Source organism: Juglans regia, chromosome 5 (assembly GCF_001411555.2).
Source record: "Juglans regia cultivar Chandler chromosome 5, Walnut 2.0, whole genome shotgun sequence".
NCBI classification, from domain to species: Eukaryota; Viridiplantae; Streptophyta; class Magnoliopsida; order Fagales; family Juglandaceae; genus Juglans; species Juglans regia.
Window position 1 is genome coordinate 13,799,125 of NC_049905.1, and position 6,000 is coordinate 13,805,124.

Consider the following 6,000-nt stretch of genomic DNA (forward strand, 5'->3'; position numbering starts at 1 on the left):
TCAATAGGTGTATGATAAGTTTGCCTCATTCAAGGGAGTTAATATTGAGGTGCCATCATGTAACAACCCGCCCCTCTAAGGCTTGTAAAGTTAGAGAGACTGGATGCTAATAACTTGAGCATACATTCTTTGCACCAAATATAAAAGATTTCACAACATTTATAAAATGAAGCAGAATATTCTATTAAAACAAAACTCTCCAAATATCATTGTTTGGAAACACATAATTAAACAAGTAAAATGTTTGTACTAAAATTTCATTTCAACTATGGTAATAGAAAGAAAATGAAGTCCTCTCAATGTCTCAAGCCTCAATGTCCTTGTCATTTCTCAGATCAGCATCCCCGTCGGTAGCATCCTCATAAACTTCCTCACCCAGAGTGGAAAAAGTATAAGAAAAATTAAAATGAGTCAAATACCCAGTAAGTACCACATCATGCAATAAACATAATATAAACGCATGGTTTCAGTTAAAATTAACATTCCTGAGAAATATTACCTTAGATCATAAGATATTTACCTCAGAACATTATAAAAAGTATACTTTTACCATAGTGTATTATAGAAAAACTTTCATTTCCTCAACCTCAAAGTATCAATCAATCATTTCCTTAATCTCATCCTTTATGGCCATCATACACTGTTAAACCCATGCATTAGAGTTAACGACACGTGCAATTAATGGTTCTTCCCGAAGTTAGCGGATAATAACCGAACTCTGGAATGGGTCATCACTAGGTGTACCGCCACTAATGCATTCCGACATTGCCATCTCTCCCAATCTCGTGGTGCCATCCTCATTCACATATGGTCAATTCATTAACCTTATCAAACACAAGTAGTCATACCATTTCATTTTTTGTCCTTTAACCTTACCTTATCACACATCTCATTCTTTAAAATATATACTATATAGCATTCAGTCACATCATCATTTATGCAAACTCTGAAATCACTTACAATTACCTTCATCATAAATAGGATTCACGAAATGGGGCTACCAACAAAAGCTTATGATACTTTCATAAATACTTACTTCTTATATATAATTGCAAATGAGGTCTTACAATCACATAAACAATTTGTGGAAGAACATGATCACAATTACTTACCTTGATCCTTGTGCAAACCATGCATATCTCCAAGGTTTAAACTAGACCTATAATATTTCAACAGTATCATAAGCATTCCCAATCATCATATGTTATATGTAACATGACAGTCTTCCTTCCTTTGTTGTCCCTTGTTCAGGTGGACAAGTGCTAGTCAGCAACCCTTAACTACACAATTGTGGTGGATCAACGTGGTAGAGGTACGTTACGATAGCTCCTGTCCTCCTCTGTTTTCGATCAACAAAACAAAGTGCGTGAAATGTGATTTTGTGTGTGTTAAGCATTGGTAATAAATGCTACTATGATAGAAAGGACTTTACTGGTAGTTTTTGAACAGCGTATGAACGAGGTCTTAGTGGCATCTGAATATGATGACTTCACTCAACTTCTCCACCCTCGAAATGCTATTATTTCTCATGAGGTTGAGTCTAAGTTCATGAATCTGAGCGGCATAAAGAAGAGAGCGAAGGAAGAAGAATAGAATAAGGATGTGAAAAGGCTAGAAAACATTGGGAAGTGATTTATAAAACAGGTATTTATAGGATGGTGAGTCGACTGGATATGCGATGTTACCTATTTCATGCATTATGTCAGTGTAGTTACCCTAGCAACTAGGTAAGGTCTTATGGACAGGTCACTGTTTGGGCTTTCGTGAGAGCCTGATTCTCATTTGGAGTTTTTAGAAACAACAATGCTACAGACAACCGTCGGATGTAACCGTTGGGTAACGGCTGATGTGGTATTATGCCACGTCAGCCGATATATTTAAAAAAAAAAAACGGACGAAACGGGAGGGAAGAATTTAGAATTTCAATACAGCAATAGAAAACGTGAAAGAACAGCTTTGTTTCCTCACTGCGTCATCGTTGTCGTCTTTGGGTCTCTCGTTTCCTCGCTGCATTGTCGTCGTCACGTAAGTTCTTGTTTTAAAAAAAAAATAGAAGAAGAAATATACGACGAAGAAGAGAGCAGAGTTTCGTTCTATTTCTCCGTTCTCAAATCTGATTTGCATAGTCCCGAAGAATAACGGAAAAGAATTATATATCCTATAGAAAAAGAAATATTTGCATCTGCAACTATCAAAGGAACCAGGTCCTAGCATTTTTTCACAACAGGTGCTGATATCCATCAAATCATCATGAAGCTTTGCATCCTAACATGATGCAAGAAAATGTATTGTCAAGAAGCTGTGTACTAATGCACTTGTATCTCAGCTTCCTATTTAGAATTTCCTGCATGATTTTGCTTCTATTACAGATACGCAATCTATCACTCAAGCTTGAGATCACGCCACATACCATATTAAGCATTAAGGGCTAAAACACCTCAACTACAGCTCATGATAGCATGATTTTCTCCTAAATTATTGTGATTTTTTTAATGTTTTTTCGTATATATTTACACCAATGTACAGAACATATTGTAAGAAATGATTTCATTTTCAATAATCAATTCAATATTTATCATGTTATCAGAGAACACCCTTATGTTCTTTCTCTGTTTCGACTCTTGAAAAACAGAGCATCATTTTGCTGCCTTTTAGCGTCCAGATTTGGTAGATTGTGTATCTGTAATAGCTTCAAGCAAGCTCTTTTAACTCATATGGCATACATACAAAGAAAGACTGAAGTTACATTTTAGTTGTACAGGAGCATAGAAAGCTGTTCAAGGCCACATGAAGCATCAAAGAGCAATCTTCTCCATGTGCAGGTACATCCTCCATAATAATTACATGGATGGTGTAGCAATTCTCAATGAGGAATTTTGGCAAAAGATCATTTTTTTCCTAACCATGATATGGAAAGAAACAAAGAAGCTAACATCTATAGAGGCATGAGATCAATGTATCCCTGGGGTAGATAAATATGTGCATCTGCACTCCTCTGCCACCGTTTTCATTCAATGATTTCAACACACGAAATTTCTCCTCTCCATTTCTCCCACTCAGACACATCCCATTTTTCGAGCTCCCCAAAATGGCCTGTATCATTTTCCAGCTGGTCTTGCCAGGTCTTCTTCAGCCTGCATATAGAGTTTTTCAAAAAAAAAAATTGATAGAGAAAGAGAGAGGGGACGAAATGAGGAGAGAGAATAAAATTTTTTATTGCACTGGTTACGCGGGGGGTTCTGCAGCCGGTTGCAAATAGAGTTTTCCTTTTAGAAACAAAAATTCGTATACTAAAACCTCCAAAGGCTAACATTCCCAGTCTTATCCTAACCTAGACCTAATAATATTCGTAATAATTCTAGAATACGTATACAATATATGTAACAACCAACAACCAATCATACATTAAAATATTCTAATTATTACATACAACTAATCGAGATTTACACATCTCATTATTATAGTTTTTTCAGATCTCATCTCATCATTATTATATAGATGCAATACTCTATATGTTTTTCTTTAGTTAATTTGTAATATATTAGGATTTTAAGTTATAAATCTTACTTAGGGATTGAAATTTGTTTTAGATTGTTTTCTAATATTTTAGATATAAATTCTATTTATATATAGTTTAGACTGAAAATTCACATAGAAATTATGCTAGATATAGCTAGGCTGAAAGCCGTTCTAAGTGGCAAAAAAGTCATTATGGGTTGTAAAAAAAACTATTATGGGTTTTAAAATTAAAAATTATTAGGCTCAATGAGCCTCTAATCTATTGGAGAAATGATAATTACAGTCGTGAGTTTGTAAACGTTTCACAATCACTTTGTAAAAAGTGAATAAATACGATACTAACATAAAAAAAAAAAAAAAATTTTTAATAGTGAGTTTCACTTTTTTTCAAAATGACTGCATAATATTTATGTACTTCATAATTGTATGTAGCAATACTCAATCCATTGAGACCCACAAGCGGCCAATCTCCCTTTCAACAATTGGACAGCGTCACCCACATATACGGGATGAGGTCGAGCGGCAAAGTTGAAAAAAAGGCACCTGCCTAGACAGGTTAAAAATATATTCCTTGCCTAAGCAGATAATCTTGTCCGATTGCCCGCCGTAGAGGACGAGCAGTAGCGCACTTAAAAAAATAATATAAAAAATATTATAAAAGTAAATAAACAAACTAACGTGATTTAATGTGGTACGTTAAATTATAAAATTATTTTTATTGTAGAATATATTTAACATATTATATGAAGTTATATTAATTTATAAATTTATTTTTATAACATTAGACTGTAGCACTTCTAAAGTATACATTTAAAAGTACATATAACATTTTTAAATTAAAAAGCTAGTCAGAACCATACTTGCCTTTAATGCAGGCTATAGCTGTGGTAGGCTCTCGTATCTATTGAGCAAACACAAAATGTCAAGAATAGGGTCATATGTTACGTGTACGATTAATCAAACGTGTAATTAATATTTAAAAGCAAATAAATTCGGAAGACTTTGACAAATCATGATGACCAGTCCAATTTTAAGCATAAGGATGGGCCTACATATACCATTTTCGGACTTTACATTCAGCTTGGACATATGTTGGGCAAGTTTCATTGTTGGAGCCAAAATTTGATAAGTGATCATCAGCAATTATAAAGTATTTATGAAATATAATTAGGATGAGATTCTCAACAAATCATAAGATATTAAATCGATAAAATCATTTATACAAGTACAAACTTTTAATGATGAGAAATGCTTTGGGTCTCAAATTTGTGTCTCGAATATATATATATTTTTTTAACTTAGTGATTAATGAAGTGCTTTTTAATAATATTTTGAATTTTTTATTTCTTAAAAATGTTTATGATGAATAGAAAAATATATGCAAAAAATTAAAAGTAAAATAAAAAAATAAAATGCACTATTCGAGATACTTCTTCGGATCACTTTTTCAGTGGTTGTAGTGTCACTCTTAAAAGATACTGCATAATTACATGTCGGTGTGTCAACACATCACATACTACCTATTAAAAAATCCATTATGCTATAAAATATTTGAAGAAAAATTATACTCATCATTCTCACACCATATACTCATATATTTTTTTTTCATTCCTTAACAAGTAGGTGCGTAGTGTAAGGATGATAAATATCAAAACTCATAGTTTAAAACTTTAAACATCAAAAGATCTTAACACTTTTTTATTATGGTAGAACTAACTCCATTAGTGTATTGGATGCGTTAAAAATAAACTTGTAAATAGCTAATTTATTTTATATTATACGGGTCTGTTTGGGATTGTGGGTGGGAAATAGAGTTTGTTTGGGATTGTGGGTAGGAAATAGAGTTTTTCATAACAACGCTTTTAATTGTAGAGTTTTACTAAAAATCTATACCATTAATAAGTTATAAACTGTTTGATAAACATGCACCTAAAATACTTTTAAAAAGTTAGTTACGATGGTTTTTTAAAAATATAGTCTTATCTATAATGAACCTTTTAACAAAAGATTCAATTTGACATTTAAAAAAAAAACAAAACAAAAGAGTAGATGTTTTTCAAACCGCTTTTTATAAATTTAATAAACATACTATTTTTTTTTAAAGAACTTTTAGACGGTTAAAAGTACTTTTTAAGCCTCTAAATTCAAACTCAACATTATCTTTATCATAAATAATATTTGCAGTCGTGAGTGTACAAATATCTTGTAATCGTTTTAAAAAAAATGAATAAATATGAAACTCACATAAAAAGAAATTAATTTTTTAATAATAGATCTCTTTTTTTTAAAACGACTATACGGTATTTACGCATTTTACGATTGTATGTATTACTTTATCTTTATACTATACATCACATATAATTTTTTAATTTTTTTCTCTTACTAAATATATATTGTAATTATCAATTTTTCTCACTTGACAAACAAAACACGAAAGTTGCCAAAATTAATGTACGAATTGAACTAAACAACTTTTTCAAA